Source organism: Triturus cristatus, chromosome 4_1 (genome assembly GCF_964204655.1).
Source record: "Triturus cristatus chromosome 4_1, aTriCri1.1, whole genome shotgun sequence".
In the NCBI taxonomy this organism is placed as follows: domain Eukaryota; kingdom Metazoa; phylum Chordata; class Amphibia; order Caudata; family Salamandridae; genus Triturus; species Triturus cristatus.
Window position 1 is genome coordinate 102,127,759 of NC_140585.1, and position 25,819 is coordinate 102,153,577.

A 25,819-nucleotide genomic window follows, 5' to 3' on the forward strand; every position below is an offset into this window, starting at 1 on the left:
GGGCTTGGCCCTCATCTAGAACCAAACATTATAGTTGTGCTCTATAGGTGAATTCTTTCCCAAATACTGTTTGTACTACTAAATATTGACCCCTCAGTATATCATGGTACAAGAACATCGACAACAGAATATCGAAAGGTACGGGGGAGTATAGACTTACTATTCCTAACTCTACATACCTTGAAGATATAACACGACCTGAGCACGCCAATCAAGTATACACCAATATATTCAAAAATAATATGATGCAGTTTCTTGAGATGTGAAATCAAATCTTCCTTTATTGATTCTTGCGCCAGCCAACACGTGTTTCGTCGCCTGGGAGTACCCGCGACTTCCTCAGGGCTGGAAAATGAATAGATATACATAATTTGTTTACCTGTATAATAGACATTGTCTATATATCTCTCAATCCATATTCACTCATATAGTGAGAGAAAGGTGGAGCCCAAGGTGAGGAGCACATCAATTGAGGGGCATATCTTACAGGTGGTCTGAGAGTTACCACATATATACATAGGTTTGAGACACCCACGTTGCTAACATAAAGTGACATCAAGGGATATGTCCCTTAAAGGACAAGATAATGTAGCGTGTTGTTCACCCAGAAAAAGTGTACTCACTGTATCAATGGTGAGAACAGGGACCCAGAACCACGACACATTGACTATACGGGTATATCTACCTTTCGTTAGCCAATTATCTCCTTTGCGTTAAATGGATGGGCAGAAAAATCTCCGTTCTGAAAAATATATGTGTATATATATATGAATATCAAAATATATATATGTATGAGTACCAAAGTACATAATAAGCAAGGATTCATGAACTTGAAATAATATCCTGACATTTACAATTATTAATCGGATGGTACCAGTACTAAGGTGCAAAATCTACATGGACAGCCGCGTGCCATAATTAGTAAACTGAACACATGTTATACCAAAACGTCATCTGTACTCACTACCCAAAGCCATAATTCGCAATCATACAGGACTCAGTCTTTAGAAATTGTGTGAATATAACCGATTAACCATCAAGAAATGTAAGTAAACCAGACTCACGTGGTCATATATTAGGTGGAAACCATATCAGGAAAAAAAGTTGTTCTCGTTTGTCGGCATTGGTTGTCAGCAGTGAGGATAGGACTTGTGTTTGCACTTGACTTGCAGTGATTGGTGTGCACTACTACCATATCGCAGACCATTATGTGCCACATGCTGGTTTTTTGGGTCTATTTTTGCCTTTCCATCAGTCTTGAACTTGAACGTTCCAGTACAACATGCCTGAATCAATTGCATCATGTGCTGCATCCTTGGAAGTGGCCTTTGAGGTGAAGAGGTTAGAAAACTACAATGTGAAGGAATTGAAGGCGATCTGCAAAAATCTCAAAGTCGAAATCAGGGGCTACACCAGAAAAGAGGAGCTACAAAAGGCGTCGAGGGCCTGGGTAGCAGCCAGACATGCTAGTGAGCTGTCTGGGGATCTGATTATGGAGGCAGAGGAGCCTATGTCAAGGATGGATGTGCTTTTGGGAAGGGGGTGGTACCCTCTAAACCAGGCAGCAGTGGCTTGTCCCCAGAGGAGCTGGAGGACTGGCAGGAAGCAGGGAGAGTTGCAATGGAACTCGAGAAGCTTAAGTTAGTCATGGAGGAGAAAAGGATGATATTAGACCATGAGATCAGGATAAAGGAGCTGGATCAGAGAAGTAGACCCAGCTCAGATGGTGGCAGAAATTCTTCAGGGCAGGCAGACAGAATTGTGCAGATCCCCAAGAATGTAGGCAGGGAATTCAAGAAGGGGGCTGACATGCAAAGGTGGTTTCAAGTTTATGAGGCGTCTATACACATGAATGGGGTCCATGGGAAGAATTGGGGGGTGAGATTGTGGCCTCTTTTCCCGGAAGAAGAAAGGGATACTCTGATAGCTTTGGGTAAGGGGCAGAACCTCACCTATGTGTCATAGGTCCAGCCACTGCTCAAATCACCTCGAGGTAATTCCCCACTCTTAATGATTATGAGGTGCTAAGTATATACTGTTAATCAGGGTAATAATAAAAGCAAGACTTTGAGACTGTTAAAAGAATTTGCACATGTTACCTTAAAGTGCCTATGATTAAACAGTTAATTGATAAACATAATTTGAACAAACTTGTGTGAACAAACTTGTGTAACAAGGAGAAAAAATGTGAGCCATAAGCACGAGTATGTAAATAAAAGAGGCACCGGAGGCAAACACAAGTATGTAAATAAAAGAGGCACCGGCAGTTCTCTTCCACACACGCGCACATGTCAACTGTCAAAACGTGCTACACGTATGGAAGAGCTAGCGGGATGCAACGAAGGGTATTTAAACCGCCGCCGCCTATTGAGACTCGCTTAGTCTTGTTTGATCGCGTCACTCAACTGTTTCCACATCCCATGTCGGCAGTGTCTTTCCCTCCGGCTATTCATCTTGACTCCACTTTTCTTTGCCTGACTGCTCTTCCGGCGGGTCCTCCTTGGGGCTCCTTCCTCCTTCTTGTTTCCCGGCTGGGAATTCCAGAACCTGCAACAGAAGCACAAAAGAGTCAAAAATAAAACATTGACAATAGATCGTATATCCAAGATAAAAGCTCCAGCATTTTGTTTCAACACATTTCCGGTGAGTTTATTTTAAAACTTTATTTCTTCAGAGACTACAAACTTCAGCTTGTTTGGATTTGTGAGAACGTTGATTCACAATTAACCTTTTGTACACTTGGTTATAATAACTTGGCATTTTGCAGGAAGGAATTGCAGTTAGAAAACACCGTATCAAAACAGGAATATTATTGTTTCAGAGACATTGAAAAAGGACCCATGTGATGGTCTCTCATTTAACTACTTGTATATGTACCGTTCACATGAATATTATATGTGAATAGAATTGTATGGAAAATAGTAGTTAAGGGATAAACAAAGGAGAAAGAACACTGTAAGTTGAAACATATTTATTAACAAGTCAAGAGTTATTCCTTCTACGACACAAATAAGGGTTACAACTAAAATGCATTATTTTCTTTTTTAGGTAAAAACTTAATTAATCTTGTAAAGAAAAATTGTCCAAAAGGTTCAATTACCTTTTACATCAGAACCCAAAGATTCTAGGTATGAAAAAAATTAAGGGTACAGTGAAGTTGAGAATTTTCTACACTAATATTGTAAAAGCTATTCTAAATGTTTGTCTTTTGATTTGTGTCTAGTGATGACTAGAGGAGTCACACTTATCAGCACATAACTAGTACAAGGCAAAATCATACAACCTTGCTATTCCTGAGAAAATACACTTACCGATTCCCCAGAGAGAGAACACCCTGTGCAGCAAGACCACCAGTGTCACCTTCTCTTCTTTTTTTCTCATTTCGTCCCCATTCCCTTTCCTCCCTGGGGTCTCCTAGTTTGGCCGTGTGTGCTCACCTACTGCCTTTCCATTTGGCCCCAGAGGATTTAGGGCCTTATCGTCATCAAAGTTGAATGGCCTGGAACACAGGTGAGTGGCAGTCCTAACACTGTGCTTACATGAAGGAGGCCCTTCTCACCAGGTATGGTCGCACTCCTAAAAAGTACAGGGATCAGTTTAGGTCCAGTAAGAAAACTGATGCCAACACTTGGTTGGAATATGTGGATTCCTTTTGCAGGTCACTGGGTGGCTGGGTGAAGGGCAGTAATGTGACAGATTATCAGGGGCTCTACAATTTGATTGCATGGGAGCACTTGTCTAGTCTATGTTTTGCAGATCTGCGCCAGCACCTAGTTGATAGTAAGCTGACTGACCCCAGGAAGCTTGCTATGGAGGCGGACCGCTGGGTGAGTACCAGGGTCCACAAGAAAGCATTTGGGGGAGACTCAGCCAAAGGTGGGCAGGGTACCCAGCAGAAAAGTGGGGGAGACAAGGGTAAAGCACAGGAGTGCTCTAAAGGGCACCAAACTAACATCCAGGGTAAAGGTTCTCATCCCCCAGGAGACAAGAAAGCAGTGGTCTGTTCAGGAAAGCCGGCAGAGACCGGCCCCGCAAGTACTTTCCTGTGATCAGGAGGGTCACTTGAAGGGTACCTCAAGTATCCCAAGAGGGCACAGCCATCCACCGGTGGGCAGACCAAGGTGTTGGCTAGTGTAGCGCTTGGGGAGGAGGGGTGCCCACAGGAGGGTGGGGATCCCGCAGAAATAACCCTCGTCTCACGAGGGGACAGTGAGATGGTCCTAGGGATGCAGGTGCCCCCTAACACAAAGGAATACAGCACCTGGGTGACCATCAATGGGAAAAGGGTAGAGGCTCTCAGAGATACTGGAGCCAGTGTGACCTCAGTACCATGCCTGTAGATTGTCTGCTTGGTAACAACTTGGAGCAGTCCTTGTGGAAGGATGTTGAGCTCAGGTCTCACTTGGAGATGCTTGGGTTGCCAGAGTGGGCATGCATTACCACTCGGTCAATGGCGGCCAGTAAGGGTGATCAGAAGGACCTGTAGTCTGAAATAGTGGCCCAGGTCCCTAAAAGAGAAAGGGCTGGGGGCGCGGGAAACCGGCCCCTGAGGTTCTCACTGTCTCGGAGGAGGTCGACCTTGAGGGGGACGCCCGGTACCTACAGGGGAACAGGTAGCTGAACTGGGGGACATCGCTGAGCTGACCCATTGGCAGCAAGAAGGTGGTCCCGCCAGGGAGGAGTTCTGCAAGACGCAGAAATAATGCCCTTCTCTAGAGGGTTTGCGGCAGCAGGCTTCAAACCAGGCAGCTGGTGATCAGTCTGGATCACATTGGATCTAATGGGAGAATGTTCTCCTGTACAGCAAGCCTAAGGTCGCTGAGCCTGGGTCAGCCCGTGTGCTGGTGGTACCCCAGCACTTCAGGACCTTCCTACTGGGTCTGGCTCATGACGTGCCTTTGGCAGGACATTTGGGGCGGGACAAGACCTTTGACAGGTTTGTCACCCACTTCTTTTGGCCCCAAATGCAAAGGCAGTCAGATGGACATTGCAGGTCTTGCCAAACTTGCCAGGCAAGTGGTAAGAGTGGGAGGAAGGTTAAAACTCCCCTCCAACCTTTTCCAGTTGTTGGAACCCCTTTTGAAAGGGTCGGTGGCTATTGTGGGGCCACTGGATCCCAAGACAGCCATGGGCAACAGGTACATCCTGGTCTTGGTGAACCATGCTAACCTGGTACCCGGAGGCAATCCTTCTCAGGACAACGATGGCGCAAATTGTGGGGCAGGCGTTAATGGGGATCTTTTCCAGCGTGGGTTTCCCCAGAGAGGTGGTTTCTGACTGTGGAACCAAATTCATATCGAAGTATATGACATCCCTGTGGAAGGAGTGTGGTGTAACTTACAGGTTCACCACTCCTTACCAACCCCAAGGTAACAGTTTGGTGGAGAGATTCAACCAACCCTTGAAGGGCATGAACAAGGGTCTAACAGAACCCATGAGGCGTAAGTGGGACATACACTTGCCATGCCTTCTCTTTCCATACAGGGAGATGCATCAGAAGTCTCTTGAGTTCAGTCCCTTTGAGGTCCTGTATGGTCATCCTGTGGGAGTACCTCTGAGTTTGGTGAAGGAAGGCTGGGAGGCAGCTCCCAGGAAAACTCCCTAGGATGTGTTTAGCTAGGTGCTGGCCTTCAGAAACCAAACTGCCCGCTTCAGGGAACTCGCCCAGGTGAACCTGGAAGCAATCCAGGAAGAAATGAAAAAGTGATACGACCAGAATACCACTCTGGACAAATTTCAACGTGGATAAAAAGTGTGGGTCATGGCCCCAGTAGAACCTTGCGACTGGGCCTTTTGAGGTGGTGGAGTGCAAAAGTGACGTCACCTACCTGGTGAATTTGCAGACTCCCAGGAACCCTTTGAGGGTCCTCCACGTGAACCGCCTCAAGCCACATTTCAAGAGGTCTGAAATGTGAGCATGCTCTTGGCGACAGATGATGGGGTAGAAGAGGAGAGTGAACCTCTCCCTTACCTCCTGTCCACCAAGGAGCATGATGGGTCAGTGGAAGGTGTGATCCTCTCCCCTACACTGACCCCAGAGCAGCAGGGTGACTGTCACCGGTTGTTGGGACAGTTTGCCCCACTGTTCTCTCTGACCCCAGGTGTTACTCACTGGTGTATCCATAACGTGGACACTGGTGACAGCCCTCCTGTAAAACACAAGATTTACAAGTTGACTGACCGGGTCAGGGCCAGCATCAAAGAGGAGGTCTAGGGGTGATCGAGCCCTCCAACAGTCCTTGGGCCAGCCCAGTGGTCTTGGTCCCAAAGGGTGCTGCACCCTGTGCCACTCCAGAACTGCGGTTTTGTGTGGACTACCATGCGCTCCATGCCATCACCAGGACTGGCGCACACCCCATCCCCAGAGCTGATGAGGTCATTGATTGGTTGGGAGATGCCAAGTTCCTCAGCATGTTTGATTTGACGTCTGGGTACTGGCAGATTGCCTTAACCGATGGGGCCAAGGAGAGGTCAGCATTCTCAACCCCAGAATGACATTACCAGTTCCAGGTGATGCTTTTTGGGTTGAAGAATCCCCTGCCACCTTTTAGGGGTTGGTCAACCAGGTGTTGGCTAGACTAGGGGATGTCAGTGCTGCATACCTGGATGACATTGCAGTGTTCAGTTCCAGCTGGGAAGAACACTTGCAGCACCTCAGGGAAGTCTTGAGGGCTCTGCAGAGGGCAGGACTCATGATCAAGGCCAGTAAGCGCCAGATCGGGCAGGGCTCTGTGGTGTACTTGGGACACCAGGTAGGAATCGGCCAGGTGTCGCCTGAGCTCAAGGCACCCGACTTCTCCAAGGAATTTGTCATGCAGACTGACTCTTCAGAACATGGTGTGGAAGCGGTGCTCTCACAACTGAACGAACAGGGCCTAAACCAGCCTATAGTCTTCCTTAGCAGGAGACTATTCCCCAGGGAACAGAGGTGGAGTGCCATAGAAAGGTAAGCTTTTTCTGTGGTCTGGGCACTGAGCAAGCTAAGACCCTACCTGTTTGGGACTCACTTCCGAGTTCAGACAGACGACAGGCCCCTCAGATGGCTGATGCAAATGAGGGGTGAGAACCCAAAACTGTTGAGGTGATCTATCTCTCTACAGGGAATTGACTTTACGGTGGAACTGTCAGACAATGGTCTGTCTAGGTTCTTCCGCCTTAGTGAAGAGAACTCCCAGGATGTTGGGTAGTTCTCCCTACTTTCAGCTGGAGGGGACATGTGTTAGACTTGGCATCTTTTGGCGTGTTTCCCCTGTCTTTTTGCTTTCTGACCTCCTGGTTTTGACTCTGTTTTTGCTGGTTTAGTGTCTCTGTGCATTTTCTCACTGCTGATCAGTGTTAGAGTGCAGGTGCTCCTTTTGTAAATTGTTATTATGGATTGGTGTTTCCATGATTGGCATATTTGATTTACTAGTCAGTCCCTAGTAAAGTGCACTGAGTGTGCCAGGGCCTGTAAATCAAATGCTACTAGTGGGCCTGCAGCACTTATTGTGCCACCCACATGAGTAGCCCTGAAAATGTACCTCTGGGCAGCCAGTGGAGAGCCTGTGTGCAGGCTGGTACTGCTATGTCGACTTGGCAAGGGTAACCACTTGCCAGGCCCTAACCTTTCCTTTCCTTACATATCAGTCACCCCTAAGGTAGGCCCAGGGTACCCCTGTGGCCAGGGTGCAGTGTATGTGAAAGGAAGGACATGCCCTGGTGTGTGTGGCATGTCCTGATAGTGAATTACTGCCAATTTCGTTTTTTACAATTGCAAGGCTACCTGTCCCCATAGAGTTTGTTTATAACATCTTATAAACATAACTACTCCTGGGAACAAGGTTGAAAAATATAGTTTAGTATGCCTGAACTCGGAATCTAAAGATGCACCTTTTAGTAAAGGTGATTTTTACATTCTGTGTTTGAAAATACCACTTTTAGAAAGCAGGTATTTTCATGTCTGGCCATCCTGTGGGCCTCTGCTCGGTTTGTGTATTGACTGTCTGGCCCTGGAGTGACAGGGGCTGGCGAGCAGCAGTGGCTCCAGAGAGCCTAGATGGGTCAAGGGTGGGCTATCTAGACGTGGGCTGCATTTAGAGTAGGGGGAGGAGATTTCCTTTCACCTGAATGGGCCTGGTCTGCCTCTGACAATGCTGTCTCCACCTCATGCCAGGAAGCTGCACCAGAGAGGACGGAACTGGTTCTGGCTGGGCGCAGACACTCTCTGCCCCCAATAAACAAAGGATTTTGGGCTATAAAAAATGGGGCCAAAACCCCTAAACTTTAGAACTCATTTGGACCAAGAAGACTGCCAAGAAGAAAAGCTGGATGGAGAAGCAGTGAGGAGTAACTACCACTTTACTAACTGCCTTTGCTGTGTTGGCCTGTAGTGGCGCCTTCTGTCTTAGGCAGTGAAAGCACTGGACTGAACTTTCTGCAACTTCTATATTGAGTATCTCCAAGGGCCTGAAATAGAGCTTGCCTCCTGTTCTGAAGTCTCAAGGACTGCAAAGTTTTTTGCTAACCTCTGGGTTCCGCTTTTGGCATCGCTGTTTCAGCTGCCACAGAGAAGGGAAACACAACCGACTCCGTCAAAGACTCTGTCCCTGGCTCTGTGTCCTGACGGCAAGCAGACCGCACCGTCCGCATCTCGCACTCCAACCCTGGTCTCACCGACAACAATGACCAACACCACCGCCACCAAGCCGCTGCTTGCACCGTGACCTGTGGGCACTGCACTCCGCACCGCCGCGCTTCACCTTGCCATCCTGATCTCACCGACGCTGTTGCTGACTTCGACACCTGTGACCGCATTGTGGCTGGGGGCACCGCTTGTGAATTTCACGACGCACCGCCTTGTCCCACACCGCCATCTGGGCCGACCAACGCCAGCTCCCACTATCTGGTTCTGTCACCTGCACCGCAACCTGCCAGCACCGCATTGAGCACTGTCTCTCCCTGCACCGTAAGCCTTGGTCTCACTGACGCCATCTGAACAATCGTCACTGAGCCACGGCCTGCACCGCATCGAAAGGACACTGCACCCTGCACTGCTTCCATTTTGCAACGCAACCCCGACGGTTGCTACGACCGGCTCGTGCCAACGTGTCAGCCGCAACGAGAAAGGAATTGTTACTGAGTCTGTCCGGGCTTTTGCCGGCCCGTACCAACGCGGTCGGCTGGTACTGTTAGACTCTGTTGTTTTCAGCATCGCGGTAGCCCCGGACGGAGCTACCGACTCTTACGAACTGTGTTTTTTAAGTATTTTTGCAAAGTATACCTTTTAAGTGCTGTATTGTGGATTTTCTTTAGTTTTGGTCTTGTTTTAAGTATATAAAATATTGGATATTGTTGGTTATGTGCAAATGCTTTACACACTCCCTCTAAGATAAGCCTGACTGCTCGTGCCACGCTCCCAAGGGGGTGAGCAGGGGTTACTTTAGGAGTGTAACTCCCTTAACCTAACTAGGAAGAAGGGTCCCTACTTGGACAAAGGTGCAAGCCCTTGCCAACTAGACACCCCATGTCTAACATATATGTTGTCATGGAGAGCTGACAAGGGATCCAGAATGTGCGTCCTGTTATAGGAGGAGTTAGAAGGTGGTCTGGTGGTAGTCTCAGAGTTGGATGGGGTGTTTCTCTTCACTGAATCTAACTTGAATGTAATAATACAATTTTTCTTCGTCACACACGTGGGAGGACTATCCTTTCCACCCCATTTGGTTTATATAGATTTGCAAGAATGCCCTTTGGCCTAATATCAGCGGCTGCTGTATGGCAAAGGGCGATGGAGGACGTATTGAAAGGCATAGCAAATGTAAAAATATATCAGGATGATTTATTCATTTTGGATGGACAAATGAAGAACATGTTCAGTGCTTGAGAACATTTTTGGAAAGATTTAGAGAGAGATGTCTTATTTTAAAGGAAGAGAAGTGCAAAATTGGAAGTAAAGAAAGAACATACCTGAGACACAAGTTGTCTAGAGGAATGAAACTGAATGAACATCTGGTACAGGCCATTCAGAATTTACCATGTCCTGAAAAAAAGAGGAATTAATAAAATCTTTGGGAATGACAGAATAATATAATACATTTATTTTCGGGTTTGCCAATCATACAAACCATTTAAGAGGGTTATTAAAAAAAGGCGTAAAGTATTTGTGGACCACTGAGTGTGATAGTGAACTGGAAGACATAAAAAATACATTCTCGGTAGCTCCATCATTACAGAATTTTGACACATCAGAGAGTTCAATCTTAGTAACAGATGCGGGTCAAAAGGACTAGGTGCTGTGAAAACTAGTAAAAGGTGACCAAGAAATAACTATTATGTTTATTTCAAGGCAGTAGTAGAACTGGAGAATAGATACTCTGTAATAGAACAAGAGGCTTTGTGTATTTTTTGGGCGATAAAGAAATTTTGGTGGGGCACTAAGTTTGTAGTGTAAACAAATCACAAGCTGTTTTAAGATGTTTTTCCGAAAAATGGAACAGATGAGATATCCAACAGAATTTGCAGGTGAGTCAATTTGATATTAAAGTGGAGTATATTCCAGGAGTTGAAAACAGAGTGGCGGATTGCCTGTCTTGTTTGGTCGCAGAAACACATGAGGAAAAGGAAGAAGTGTTGGAACGGGACCCTGATAATTTTAAAGTATGTGAGGTCACAGAGGGAACGATAAATGAAGAAGAGTGGACACTATTTGTTAAGGATGATGTGGGTCTACAAGAGGTAATGGGTTTAGTTGAAAATGGGCGGAAATCAAGAAAAAGCATAAATGAGAAATGTTTGAAGTATTGGAATGTGATAAAATGTCGCTTCGACAGGCTCTGTTGTGGAGAGGTACAAGACTCATACCGCCCATGTGTGTCCGATAAATGTTGATTCAGCTGTCGCATGCAGGTTATCGAGGCATATGCAAGACCAAAGAAAGGATTAGATTGCATTTTTGGTGGTGCGGTCTTGACATTCAAGTAGAGACAAAGATTTGTCAATGCTCATAATGCATGTCAAGTGACAAAATATGCAAACCAAGGGTACAAACTATGGTGGTTGGAAATTATCTGGAGAAAGCATGGCAGGATGTTGCACTGGACATATTGGGGCCAGTACAAAGTGGAGCTCGTCGGTTCCATGGTGTTAATTGATGATCATGCAAGATGGCCAGAAATATGTATTTCACAAGGAATGTAAACAAGTAATGTAGTGAATTTCTTTACGGATTTAATAGCCAGAGAAGCAATTCCTTGATTCATTGTTACAGATAACTGGGAGCAACTGGTCTCTAATTAAATGGAAGAATTTCTAGGAAGGAAGGGACTAGAACGTAAGAAATGTTCTCTTTATCATCCTGAATCAAATGGTATTGTAGAAGGGTTTAACAGGGTGTTAAAGGAGTCTCTCCAAATAGCTGAGAGTCAAGAAACAGTTTAGAACAAAGCTATTCAGGAAAGGGTGGTGGTGTATCGATTGATGCCTCAGTCAGTCACAGGGAAGGTGCCTTTTGGGCTGTTCAGAGGAAGAAGGCAGAATTCCCTGATGTGTTCGTCCTGAATGAATCATAAAGAAGTAGGTGTCAGAATGGAAAAGGATGAGTGGGAAAAGAAGCAATAAGAGAGGGTGGAAAGAAGGAAAGACTGGTTTGATTGAAAACACTGAGGGCCATATGTATCAAAAACGAATTTTGAGAATCTCTAATTGCGATTTTTTTGCGAATTGCAATTAGAGAATTGCAAAATGCAATGTATGTAGGATTTGCTAAATATATTGCGAATCCTACATATTCCTTATTTGCGAATCGCAAATTGAGATTCGCAAATAAGGAATACCTTCTCATTTATTCCTATGGGCTAGGGGGCCCATAAGAATGAATGGAAGACGTTCTCAATTTGCAATTAGCAATTAGAGAATCGTAAATTGAGAATGCAATTTCAAGGTTGCAAGGGTGCCAAGAGGACACCCTGTTGCACCCCTGAAATATGCATGTGTGCACATTATGGCACTTTAAAAAATCTAAAAAGTGCTTTTTTCAAGAAAACCACAAATTACCACCAACTTGAAGTTGGTGGTATTTTGCGATTCCTTAAGGCCTAATCGCACTTTTTTTGTGCTTCTTAAATTGGATTTAAGGAATCGCAATTTGCGATTCCTTAAACGCAATTGCAAAATAGGGAATCGCAAATTTTGCTATTCCTTATTTTGCGAGTGGGTTTTTGTGTGATACATTGCCCACTGCTAAATTGCGATCACAAACGCTGCAAATTCTGCAAATTTCAGCGTTTGCGATCGCAATTTAGCTTGATACATATGGCCCTGAGTGCTTTCAACCTCAGTAACCGTGGGTAATCTTGTGAGAGTAAGGAAACCCAACGTAGGCAGTAAAGTGAAGTTTTCAAGACCCCTTCGCGTGAACAAATTATTTAAAAATGCAGTAAAATTGTATGATAATTGAAAATGGAATATGAGCAGGATCATGGTGTTTCAACGTTGTCGGGTGATGAAAGGATTGTTCGGAAGTATGGAGGAAAGAATGAAATCCACAGAGAAAAAGGGTTGGAAAAGTCAGAGGGTAACATGGAAACCTAGTTTTATGAAAGATTATGCGTAATGTACAATAATCATATTTACAGTTTTTTAAGTCTCCAATGTTTTATATTAGTTTTGCTATGATGGGGTAGATGTGTGGTGTAGCTGTTAGTATAGGTTTGAGAGGTTAGATTACCTTAGGATTTTGTATGTTGTCATGGAGATCTGTTGAGGGATCTAGTGTGTGCTTCCTGTGAAAGGATGAATTAAAAGGTGGTCTGGTGGTCTCAAAATTGGATGGGACATGTCTCTTCACTGAATTTAACTTGAAGGAAATAAAACAACTTCTTTTCATCACACACTTGTAAGGACTATCCATTCCACATATGGCTTTAGTATGTAGCTTGTGGTGCGTTTTGGAGCACACTGTTCCCAATATTTTACTAAAGCATTGTGCGGTAGCACACTGTCATTTACAGGCACCACATTTTTTCATAGAAATGGCCACTGAATTAGCACAGATATACAGCTTTAGCACAAAAACGATAATGTTTGCCCCTTTAAAAATATGGCATATCACAGTGCTGACCATGTGAACCAACTTCACCTCTGACTAGTGCTTTATTTGTAAAAGCAAAAAAAACAAAGAAATTGTGCCAGGGCCCTCGTCAGGACGTCAGGAGGCCATTGCATCTTGCATCACCCGTTGTGATGCCAGCGCTGTCAATGACAATATCAACACAACTACTGACAATCACACTCCTACAAGTGTAACAATTCTGACTATTTCAGGTGCCCAGCACAATAAGAATAGCTTGGCGGCGGGTATAAGTCCCTTTTGATGTATATTGAATTAATATACTACAGTTGTCGTGCTTATTTCTGAATTAGTCCCACAGCGCCACCATGTGGAAGACTGTCGTAAGTGCCAGTGTTGACAGGTGCACGGAAACCACAGACTCAACCTGTGACAAAAAAGAACAAGCATTGGCATAGCCAATAGGTCTGGCCTTTGGGGCCTATATAGTATCTAGCCATGCAGCACATTATGCTGGGTACTACAACTTTCCCTGTTACTTCACATGTCACTGGTGAACGGCCACACGCACCCAAGGTTGGGCTTTTGTGCTATTTAATAAACACTGGAAATGCAATTCATGACCAGATAGGGCAAGTCTGCAACCTAAGGGAAATTAAATGATTAATAAAAATAATGTTATTCAAATAAGGCCTTCAAAACTGCACCAGTCAGTGACGCAGTGAAAACAAGCCTCTATCATCAATAGCAGGAGTGATATGATGCATGTCCCTTGGATATTTCTGCAGCTTCTTTCTGAAATGTGCAAGTAAATGAGGGATGCATGTGTCATATTCTTTGTAGTTTCAACATGCTTTCTGAAATGTTGCATTGTGTTTAATAGTCTTTATTAACCTGGGTTTCTAATGTGCAGTGCCTGGACGGAGCCTAAAGGTGTTCATTTCAACGTATAGTGTGCCATGGAGTACTTAATAAATGAATCAGACTGCCCAATGCATCACAAAACCTAGAATAATTCAATGAAAAGGGCCTCACAATCATCTGCTACCTTCCGGAGAAAGCCTGGAGCACGTGATGAGCTTGTGGCGCACTCGAAAACAGTGCCCCACATTATTATGCTGGTATCACAAATATATTCTTCATTTTTTCTTTGAAATGCTTTCTTTTTCTAAAGTGTATGAAAAAGTCATTTCTGGTGTATCTCTTGATCCACCTGTGAAGAGGCAGGCAAGCATATTAAATCAATAGGAATCCCACACATACCCAGGACAGTAAAGAAGCTATAATGACGATTAACATTGAGTTCACAATGGCATCCACTGCACGTAAAGCTGGCTCAAGAACACTCACACTTTGGACTGTTCAGACACCTGAGCACAAATAGAGGTCCTTAGTTGGGAACAAGCATTGGTGGGGTTCAGGGAAACAGTGGGGCGTGGGGGGCGACAGAAGTAACACAGAAGAGGAAGGGGAAACAAAAGCAACACAAGGGGGTCCCTAGGTAATTTAATGGAGGGTGGGGATACCAAAGCAACACATTGGAGGGCGGGCGCGACACCAAAACAACACTAAAAGTGTGGGAGAGGTAAAAAAAAAAGCAGTATGGGGATTGGGGTAAAGCAACATGAGTGTGTGGTTGGGGAGACGAATAATAAAGGGGGGAAGGAGAAGGGCACAGGTGAGGAGAAAACAACATGGAGGGGGCGAGAAGAAGCATTATGGCGACAGACAAGAACACAGAGTGCAGGGGGAGAGGAGTACACGAGGGATTCAGCTTGAAAACACTCATGAAGTACTTAATAAAAGATAAAAATAGTGCTTGTAATACAAGCAGTAAAAGCAGAGATTGCAGCCAATTAAAGAGACCGTAAAGCAGGAATGCACCAGTGGAGGGACAAATACAAGACTGACACGTATAAGAAGTAGACAAATGAGTGACTAGAAAGCCAACCAATGGTAAGCAATGGGCGTGCTCCAAGCCCCTCCATATTCTTGAAAGTCACAATATGCCTCACATTAGCCAGTGCATGGGCTCTCTGGTAGGCTCGACCTAAAAAGTATTTTCCTTTTACTTTACTGCTCTCAGCCAGTGTGCTTGGTTAGGAGGAAGCAACAGGCTGCTTGACACTGTTCATCTCACACTACATGAAGAAATAACCGCAGGAAAATGCTACAATGTTGAGTGGTATGTAATAACTGAAGCACCCACCACAGCTTGACAATATGTGGGACTTGGGAATGGAAGCACCTTCTAGGCAACCTCCAGATGCAGAGGTAGAAGACATGTAAACAATGAGTATGCGCTACAAGACTGCATCTAATTTCGAACCAAGGGCACATGACTGATGGCTAGAATGTCAAATAAAACAGTCACCCTTGAATTGTAAGGCAATACAATCGCTCACTGAAAAATGGATTTCACTTAAAACAACAAATGAGAAGTTATCATGCACCTTAATCATTTGTTGATGGTAAGCTAAAATCAAAGTAAGTTATTTTATCAAGGGGTTGTATGTGTATATGGTACCGATGTAACTGTGCCAGACTGAAGCAGCGCCTTGACACCCTCACGGGTGATTAGCCGCGCTTTACAAATCCCGTTTTTATATGATTTGAAATATTTCAGCAAACAGTTTCTCTGGATATCAGTCACTTTATTCGGTTATTAAAATCCATAAAAGCATATTAAAATTATCCTTTGAGTAAAAACCAAATAGTACATGATCATTAAGCGAAAATCGGTCATAACTGATATACAGTTCAGGTTAAAAGTACACATAATTAGAAAAGCTCACTAAAATGTTAAAATTATGTAATATAAATTACATTTGATGAGAGAGAAAACCATTTCACATTAAAAAGGGATAAACATTTGATTTGTCAGGTCATATGGACCCTCTTTTTAGGTCGAGCCTATAGTGGCTTTGCGAGGCATGCAGTATAAAGTATGGAGTGGAATTTCCGCCCATATTTTTGATTGGCTCGTGTCATTGTCTTTCGTAAATGCTGCCATCTGATTATGAGGCTTGTTAGTCCCTCCTTCTTATGGCCAAGTCGTCATTTGTACCCCCCCCTGCCCCCCCCCCCATGGCTACTAGCCCCTTTACTTCGAGTGTTACACAGTACGGTAGTGTTATTTAGACTGTGAGCACTACTTTCTCCCCCCTCCTCCCCGCCCGCACTCCCGTTGTCCATTCTTCCAACCTCCCTCTTGTTGTCCGTGATGCAATGCAATAGGTCTCGCATAAATGAGTGCCCTATTGCATTGCAAATGCTTGTTTCCCATGCTCTGAGGTCAGGGCTGTGAATCAAATACACACACACACACAGACACACACCGCTGCTCTCTTACACACAGCTCGTGCTCACATAGAGAAAGCAGCATTGCACCTGCTGTACACATATATAGACAAACAGGCATTTTCAGAACTGCTGCTCTCCAACCACCCAGCAGGGCTGCCCACCGTGCTTACAGAGAGACGTAGTATTGCATCTGTGGGGCATGCACAGTCACACACACACATGTACTGCAGAACTGCCACTCTCGTTACACAGCAGGGCTGCCCACCCATGCTTACACAGACCAGAGCTGAGACCTCATGCTGCACGCGTGGGTATAGCTGCTGTCTCCCGCCCAGCACATACAGACAGGGCAGAACAGGCAAGCTCTGATGAACACACAGACAAGACATGTTTACTCCGGCTCTCAGATACATGGCACTTCTTACAGAACTGACAGCAGGGCACCTACAGATGGAGGAGACCCCTCCTCTACAGACAGAGCAGGAGCCCCTTGGATCCTTAGACACAGCCTGGTAAGTACTGGTGCCCACGCCTGTTCCCCCGGAGCAGTAAACGATGCAGCACGAGACACAAACAGGCAGAACAGAGCGCTGCCCGATGAGAGAGACCTTGGTGTAATATCGCAGTATGGGGGCTACTGCGCGTGGGACTAGGCCGCAGGCGTGGGGGGGCCAGTAAATAACGGACATGCACACACTGTTAGTGGATACTGGGCCAAAGACCCCGAGCGGTCTTGTCCGCTTTATTTATGCCCTCGGGCGTGCCCACCCTCGGGATGCGTGGGTACGTGAGAAGCGTGTGTGGATGGGCTGGGTGGCTCCGTCACTACATCCCTCCACTGTTTTCGATACAGCAACACTTCACAGGAGAGACTACTCAGTGCTTCTGAGCACACCATGCAAAGTCTCTTAGTCTCCGACTGAGGGTCGGGTTCAGCCGGAGACCATACTTCTGGCTCCGGGAGTTGTTTCCTGATTCCGACCCCTCGGGCTCCCTTTCCGGTGCGGGGACAGCCTCCTCTGGACTCCTCACGTCCTCTGCTGCCCTTGGTCCTCTACTGGGTTGTGGTTGTACTCCCTTCGCCTGACTTCTTGGGTCTTCCGCAGGGCTTTTTTCTTCACCACCTTCCAACTCTCCCAAGGGTTGGTCAGCCTCCTGCACATCCTTGGGGACTAGCTTGAACCATGAGATGTTCCTTGTAACTACACGGTTCCCCACATGGCCGATACCATGGTACCCTGTATGTTGACTACTTCCCACACTTCGGGTTCAAATGGAGTGCGATACTTCCAACTTGGGTGGCGGTCTTTTACTACAACTTTGTCTCCAACCTGGACGCCCCTGGACTGCGCCCTTCGAGCTTGACTCGCTTTGTCGTTAGAGGCCTTCCTTCTTGTCTGCGCCGCGCCTTGATCCAGCTCGGGCGGATTCCATGATCGATCTGCGAGCACGCTGTCTCTCGGAGCCCGTCAAAACAGTAGATGAGCTGGCGCACACCGGGTGGTACAGTGCGGGGTTTAGCGATATGCGCAGAGAAATTGTGACAGGCACTGCTCGGCATCGTCCCCTTTATCCACTCCAATCCTGAGGGCTCGGTTCATCGTGCGCATGAACCGTTCCACCTCTCCGTTCGCCTGGGGCCACTGCGGGGTGATCTTCCGGTGACGGATGCCCCGGAGGTCAGGTAATCCTGGAAGTCTCTGCCTTGGAACGTTGGACCATTGTCGGACCTGATCTCTTCCGGCAGGCCCAGCATGGCGAACATGCGATCTAGCGCTATCTTCACATGGGAGAATGCCGTTGACGGTACTACCTCTACCACCGGAAACTTGGAGTGTGAGTCGATCAGCACCAGTGTGTTCCGTCCATCCGGGAATGACCCGAAGCTGACGCTTACTTTGGACCATGGCTCACAGCAAGGGTCTTCGGTGATCACTGGGTGAGGCGCCGGCTCACCACCCATGATGCGGCAGGAGAGGCAGTTGCGTACGACTTCCTCCACCATGGCGTCTATCCCTGGGAACCAAACCTTGCTCCTTAGCCTGGCTTTGGTTTTGGAAATGCCCTGATGACTTTGATGCGCCATCCGGACCACTTCTTTCTGCAGACTCCTTGGGATCACGAGAGAGGCACCCCTCAGGATTACCCCTTGAGGGCCTTCACTGAGTTCGCTTTGCACCTTCCACACTTGTTGTTGGAACACCTGTTCCTCCGCCGTGAGGGAGCTGACACCATCCAAAAAGTGCCGCCAATTCCTGTCGACCAGCGTGCTCTTGACTTTGACGAGGCATTCATCAGATTCTGTCGCTTTCCCCACATCTTTGAGAGTGAGTGCCGCAGGGCATGCATCCAGGGAAATCATTCGGATGAACTCCTCCGTGTACTCTTCATCCGCCGGGGTGTGAAGTGGCAGAGGTGGGCCAGGGTGTCGTGATAAAAAAATCAGCCAGGTTGTTGTCCCCTGGTCTGAATATCACTTCAAAATGGTATGTTTGGAGTTGTACAGCCCACCTCTCGATCCGTGGTGGGGTGGGGTGAGCCGAGCGGTGCCGGCGAAGAGTGGGAGGAGCGGCTTGTGATCGGTGATCACCCGAAATTCGTGCCCGTACAGGTACAGATGGAAATGTTGGCACGCCCATTTGATGGCTAGAGCTTCCCGTTCTATCTGTGCATACTGCATCTCTGTAGCCGTCAGCGCCCGACTGGCATATGCGGTGGGGACCCACTCTTTTGACTTGGCTTCTTGCATCAGTACAGCTCCTAGCCCTACGGGGCTGGCGTCCACCACAACCTCCGTGCGCCGGTGCAGGCGAAAGTATGCCATGACACGGTCGTCGATGAGGGCGTCCTTCGCCTGAAATGCCAGGTCTTCTTTGGCGGACCAGGCTCATGGTTGGCCTGATTTTGTGAGGACACGGAGTGGCTCGGACAGAGACGCATGATTAGGGATGAATCGGCCACAGTCTGTGGCCATTCCCAGGAAGCTCCTGACTTCAGTGGCTGACATGGGCCTCGTGGCGGATTGAATGGCCTCTGCTTTCTTCTGGTCTACTCGCAGCCCTTCTCTGGAGAAGATATACCCAAAGAAGTCCACTGACTCCTGATAAAACAAGCATTTTGATCTGTGCAGGGTGAGTCCGTTGTCTGCCAGTCGCTGCAGGGTAGCTCGGAGCTGCTTGTGGTGCTCCTCAAGCGTCTTGGAGAACACAAGGATGTCGGCGCTTACATTTATCACGCCCTGCAGACCCGAGAGTGTCTCCCTTATGGCATTTTGAAACATCTCCGCGGCCGACGAGACGCCAAAACTCAGTCTTCTGTAGCGACGTAATCCAACGTGAGTGGAAAACGTTGTAATGTTCCGGCTGTCGGGGTGGAGTTCCAGCTGGTGATACCCCGCGTTGAGCTCCAGTTTGGTGAACCATTTTGCGCTGTTGAGATCAGCAACTATGTCGTCCATCGTAGGCATGAGATGACGCTCCCTTTTCACAGCTTTGTTCGGTAGGCGCATGTCAACGCATAATCGAATGGCCCCTGGCTGCTTGGGTTTTGGGGCCACGATGAGGGGGGGACACCCATGGGGTGGGGCGTGACACTTTCTCTATTACCCCTGGGTCTTCCAGCTTCTTTAACTCTTCCTCCACCTGCGGCCGCAGGTGGAACGGCACCCTCCGATGTCTTAGCACCATGGGCTGGACCGTCGGATCCACGTGCAACTTGAACGTCTTCCCTTTCCGACAGCCTAGGCCTTTGAACAGCATGGGGAAGTCTTTAAGCATCTCTCGGGCGTGCAGGTTGTGTACTTGATTTACGAAAAACACGAGCTCCAGGTCTTCCGCCGTGTGGCAGCTGAGTAGCGTGCCCAGGCTCCCTTCTGTGACGTGGAATTTCGTGTCCAAACTCCGGCCGTTACTGGAGACCTTGACCTCCATGACTCCTCGTAGAGGAAGTGGCTCATCACTGTCATACGTGTATATCCGTGCTTTGGATGGTAAAAGTGGCGGGTGCAGCGACAATTTCTCATATTGGTCACTGTCCATCACGTTGACTGACGCTCCGGTATCTATTAGGGCGCTCACAGGGGACCCAGCTACCGTGATGTCGCATATGGGTGGTGGTCAGTGCCTTGTCCCTTTTCTGCCAACAAATGACACGAAGAATACGTCATCTTCTTCCGTCCCGAAGTCGAACTCTGGCTGGGCGTCATCAACTGGGTCTTTTGGGTCCTCCAGCGTTAGCTGGCGTACCTTTGACGTGACCCCCCGGGAGCCTGAGGCGTTGCTTCGTCCTCTGCTACTCCTGCAGACCTTAGCGAAGTGGTTGAGTCTCCCACATTGTGAGCACGTTTTCCCTCTGGCGAAGCATTTCCCTCCGGGGAGATGGTCTAGGCCACAGTTACTGCATGTGTTCTTCTGCGGAGGTCTCGTGGTCCCTCGTGACTGAGACGGTCGTCTTTGAATCACATCTACCCTTTCCTCCTTGATTGTGGGTGTCCGCTGAGTCACAGCGGGCTGGTTGAGGGCCGCTTCCATTTCGTCCGCCCGTGCGTTGGACAGTTCGTGAGCCCTGGCTAGCACTAGATTTTCGACGAGGGTGATGCCAGGCTGTCGCAATATGAGGCGTTGTAACTGGACTGACCGGCAACCTTGAATGAGCTGTGCGCGAATTTCCGCTCTCGGGTCAGGTAGGGTACAGGTGGGTGCAAGCTCTCGCAAGCGAGTGTAGAACATGTCGATGGTCTCGGCCTCTCCCTGACGCGCCTTCCTGAGCTTGAACCATTCGAAGTTGTCGGGTTCACGGCGTTTGCCGTTCCCCGACATCCCGCTAAACACACACAATACTGCCGGGATACTCACTTCCGGATGGAAGCTGAGCCCCGGTCTAGTCCTCTGAGCCGACTGCGGGTCACTTCCGGGGGAAACGCTTATACATCGCGTTTCCCGCCGGCTCCGTGCTTCAAATTCTTCCGAGGCTCACGCTGCGTAGGAGGTTTCCTGAGATCCACCGTTACGTAGGTAACTGTTGGTTTATTTTCAACCATGCAGGAGCGCTATCATTGGGGTGCTTTGGAGTCCGCGCTGGAGCGCTAAACTCTTGTTTCCTTGGTGTTCGCGCTGAAGCGCTGTCATTTGTTCTTTGGGGTCAGCGCAGGAGCGCTATCATCTTTGGTTCTTTGTGGTCAGCGCAGGAGCGCTATCATCTTTGGTCCTTTGGGGTCAGCGCAGGAGCGCTATCATCTTTGGTTCTTTGGAGGTTCACGCAGGAGCGCTACATTCTTTGTTCTTTGGAGTCAGCGCAGGAGCGCAGCAATCTTTGTTCTTTGGGGTCCGCGCAGGAGCGCTATAATTTGTATTCTTTAGGGTCCGCGCAAAAGCGCTATACTCTTGTTCTTTGGGGCCGTGCAGGAGCGCTATGCTTGTGGTTTACTGGGTGCTCATACAGAGGCGCTGTGTTTAACATTAGACATCTTGTTCTTGACGACATCACGCAGGAGAGCTTCTCCTGGATTATCCTGTTCGGTTTGGAACTACACGGATGGCTGAATACTGTGGTCTGCAGAAACACTGGTGAGTCCCGGCAGGAAAACGTTTGTGTGTGTTTTAGGGAACGTTTAAAAGGGCGACAGTGGGGGTTCCTTACCAATCAGGTTATTGTTTTGTTTTCCCAGTTGCCCTCGGGATATCCTGCAAGCTCCATTCCACTCACCACAACTCTACGCCCTTTTCTGGCTCCTATCCTTGCGTCCATCTCATCCCTGTTGAGTTCTAGGTCCAAGGGGGTCAGGTGGGTACAAGGGCGGGCGCTCTTGTCGTCTCTGCGGAATCGCTTCACAAGCAAAGGTAAGTCTTGTGGGGCATCTGACAGAATTTGAAGCCCACGTTAACTATTCCACCCAGACGACATGGGCGACCCGGAGGTTACCTTGCAGGACATAGCCGTCATGGGGAACCACCCCTAGCCCCAGAGTCATACAAGAAGGGTTGCTGCAACCGCCTACTTTCACCTTGGGGGGCCCTCCGCTGCTACCGATCAGAGCACTGCCATACAAGTCGTCACACCCCATCCTGTACAACTGGCACCACCTGAACGTTTCTACGGCGACAGCACCAAGTATGGGATCTTCATCCATCAATGCCACCTGCATTTCATGGCCAGAAACGCGGCTTTTCCCGAAGATGCATCCAAGGTCGCATACATTTTATCGTACATGGGAGGAGATGCCGCTCAGTGGTCCATTTCTTTTGTGGTAAACGACGATCCCATGCTCCACCACTTGCCGACATTTAAGGAAGCCCTGCGGCGTATGTTCGCTCGTCACACCTTTGTGCAGGCCGCAGACAACGAGTTGCTTAACCTAAAACAAGGCAGCCAAGACCTGCTACATTAGCCGATTCAGCCGGCTTGTTATCGAGGCCAATTGGCCAGAGGATAAGAAGGTGTCAGTATTCTATCGGGGACTGCGTGATGACCTGAAGGATCTCATCTCACAGTTGCCCAACCCGCCTGATGAAATAGGTCCTTTCATCGACTTGGTGGTGAAGATGAACTTCCGACTACAGGAAAGAAGGACCGAGAAAGGGAAGAACAGTGACAACTGTTTGTCCTTTGGAGACAAGAGCGCCGAAAAGGCCAAAGACGAATCCACTCCCCAGGGCGAGGTTTCCGAACCCATGCAGATCGGGGGCATAAGAGGGCCGTTGACCAGTCAAGAGAGAGAAAAAAGGAGGAAGCAGAACCAATGTTCGTATTGTGGGAAAAGCGGACACTTCGTCAGGGAATGTCCGGTGAAACCCTCTAAACCAAGGGGCAGAAGGCCGTTTGCGTTGCCCATCACAAAAGGCGACCAGATGGGAAACGAGACAACCCAGTAGACAAGGGGATCCGTCCTCTGGGTTCTTCGTATCACACCTCAGCAATCCCTGCAGTATTCGACGGCAGTCATCACGTAGGAATTGAAGTATCCTTACAGAATCAGGCGGGCAGAACCTGGTTGGTAACCGCCATGCTGGATTCCGGTGCGACAGGCAGCTTTATCGACACCGATTTTTCACGTGCCTTGGGCATAAACACAGTGTCAAAAGAGCAACCCGAAACGGTCAAGGCTGTTGATGGAACGGACTTGACTTCCGGCCCTATCAGGCATCAAACCGAGAACATGACTATGTCATTTGCCAACCATCACGCCGAGGCTATCAGTTTTGACGTCATCGACGCTCCTCAATTCAAGGTTATATTGGGGTTGCCATGGTTGGTGAAGCACAATCCCCGAATCGATTGGGTGGCCAGAATAATACACCTGGATTCAGAATACTGCTGTGCAACCTGTTATACGAAGGACAATCTCCTGGGGTCTCGCTCCATACAGGCTCGGTCACTGCCAGTAGATGGCATGGGGATGGTTTCCCAGGCGACCATACCAGAAGAGTATCAGGACCTGGCGGAGGTGTTCGATAAGAAGGGGGCCAATACTCTGCCTCCTCACCGGTCGTTTGACTGCCAAATAGATTTGATCCCCGGCTCCACTTTGCCATGCAGCACAATATATTCTCTCACAGAGAAGGAGAATATCCACCTTCGATCCTATTTGGATGAGTATCTGGACACCGGTTTTATTCGCCATTCCAGGTCTCCGGTTTCCTCTCCTCTTTTCTTCGTGTCGAAGAAGGAAGGCGATCTGAGGACCTGTATAGACGTTCGGGCGATGAAAGCCATCACCGTAAAAAACCGGTACCCTCTACCTTTGATCTCCAACCTCCTGGATCAAGTAAAAAACGCCTCAGTGTAGACAAAGCTCGACCTGCGGGGTGCTTACCATCTAGTCAGAGTCCGGAAGGGGGACGAATGGAAGACCGCCTTCCAGACGAAGTTTGGTCTGTTCGAATACCAGGTTATGCCTTTCGGACTCTGTAATGCCCCCGCAGCGTTCCAGTACATCATCGACGAGGTGTTGAGGGACTTCATAGACGTCTTCTGTATTGTCTATATAGATGATATTCTGATATATTCTCAAACCATCGCAGAACACGTGCAGCACGTGCGTTCTGTCCTCCAACAGCTAGGAAAACATCGTTTATACGTCAAACTGGAGAAGAGTGTTTTTCACGTCACCTCTGTTGAGTTCCTGGGGCACATCATCACTCCGGCAGGCATCCAAATGGACAACAAAAAAGTAGAAGCCATCTTGACTTGGCCTTCTCCGGAATCCGTAAAAGGGGTCCAGCGGTTCATAGGTTTTGCCAACTACTACCGTAGATTAATCACAGGCTTCTCCGCACTGGTGGCTCCTATAACAGGCTTGCTACGAAAAGGTGTGCAATTCGGGTGGGATCAGAATGCTGATAGAGCCTTCCAAGAACTAAAGAGACGATTCACCATAGCCCCCGTGCTGGTGCACCCTGATACCGAGCAGCCCTTCATAGTGGAAGCAGACGCCTCTAAGGAAGCTATAGGGGGCGTGTTATCCCAACGAAGTACCAGCACAGGACAACTGCATCCGGTGGCTTTTTATTCCAAGAAACTACAACCAGCGGAACGCAACTACACTGTGTCTGACCGGGAGCTACTAGCAATCAAAACGGCATTCGAGGAATGGCGCCACTTCCTGAAAGACGCCAAACACACAGTGACCATCTACACTGACCACCGGAACCTCCAGTTTCTACGTTCAGCCCGTGCCCTCACAGCCCGACAGTTGAGATGGACCTTATTCTTCAATGAATATAACTTCGTGATCACGTTCCGACCCGGAAAGGACAACGCTAAAGCAGATGCCCTTTCACGGCTAGACGAACATGACGGGAATGCTGAGACCACCGAGCCGGGTCCCATAATATCGGTGAAACACTTCCAGGGGGTAATTACATCCTCAGACTTCCTGACTCTGGTGAAACATGATATGGAGCAGTCCGATCCGGTAGTCCTGGCTAAAGGACATGAAGGGGCGATTCGTGTGGGCGGATTGCTGTTTAAAGGAGAACGGTTGTACTTACCTGGAGCACCCAGCCAACAAAGAGCAGTCCGCATGTGCCATGATCATGTCCTCTCTGGCCATCCCGGTTATCACAAGACACTCGAACTCGTACAAAGACAGTTTTGGTGGCCAACACTGGTGTCCGACACAAGAACTCATGTGACGAACTGTACCGTTTGTCTTTTAGGTAAGAACAGTTCTGAACCTTCTGTTGGTCTGCTGCGTTCCATCCCTGTGCCACCCTTTCCCTGGCACACCATCTCCATGGATTTTGTGGTTGATCTCCCTCTCACCAAGACCGGGCACACCACGGTGCTCACCATAGTTGACCACCTATCCAAGATGGCGCACTTCGTACCCTTGTTGAAATTGCCCACAGCGGTGGACCTGGCCTTGGTCTTCGTGCACGAGGTGGTCCGCCTCCATGGCATCCCATCGGTGGTCATAACGGACCGGGGATCTCAATTCGTGTCCCGTTTCTGGAAAGAAGTATGCAGAATCCT

General features: G+C 48.1%; 1 long non-coding RNA gene across 1 annotated transcript in view; it reads right to left on the reverse strand.

The window, feature by feature from the left end:
* Positions 1-350: 350 nt before the first annotated feature.
* LOC146839651 (uncharacterized) overlaps positions 351-25,819 on the reverse strand; it is a 28,684-nt gene continuing 3,215 nt past the window's right edge. The window contains exons 2-3 of the long non-coding RNA XR_014980695.1: positions 9,946-10,018; positions 351-2,547 (exon numbers count right to left, since the gene is read on the reverse strand). This is a non-coding gene — a long non-coding RNA (uncharacterized LOC146839651). The remainder of the gene's footprint in view (positions 2,548-9,945; positions 10,019-25,819) is intronic.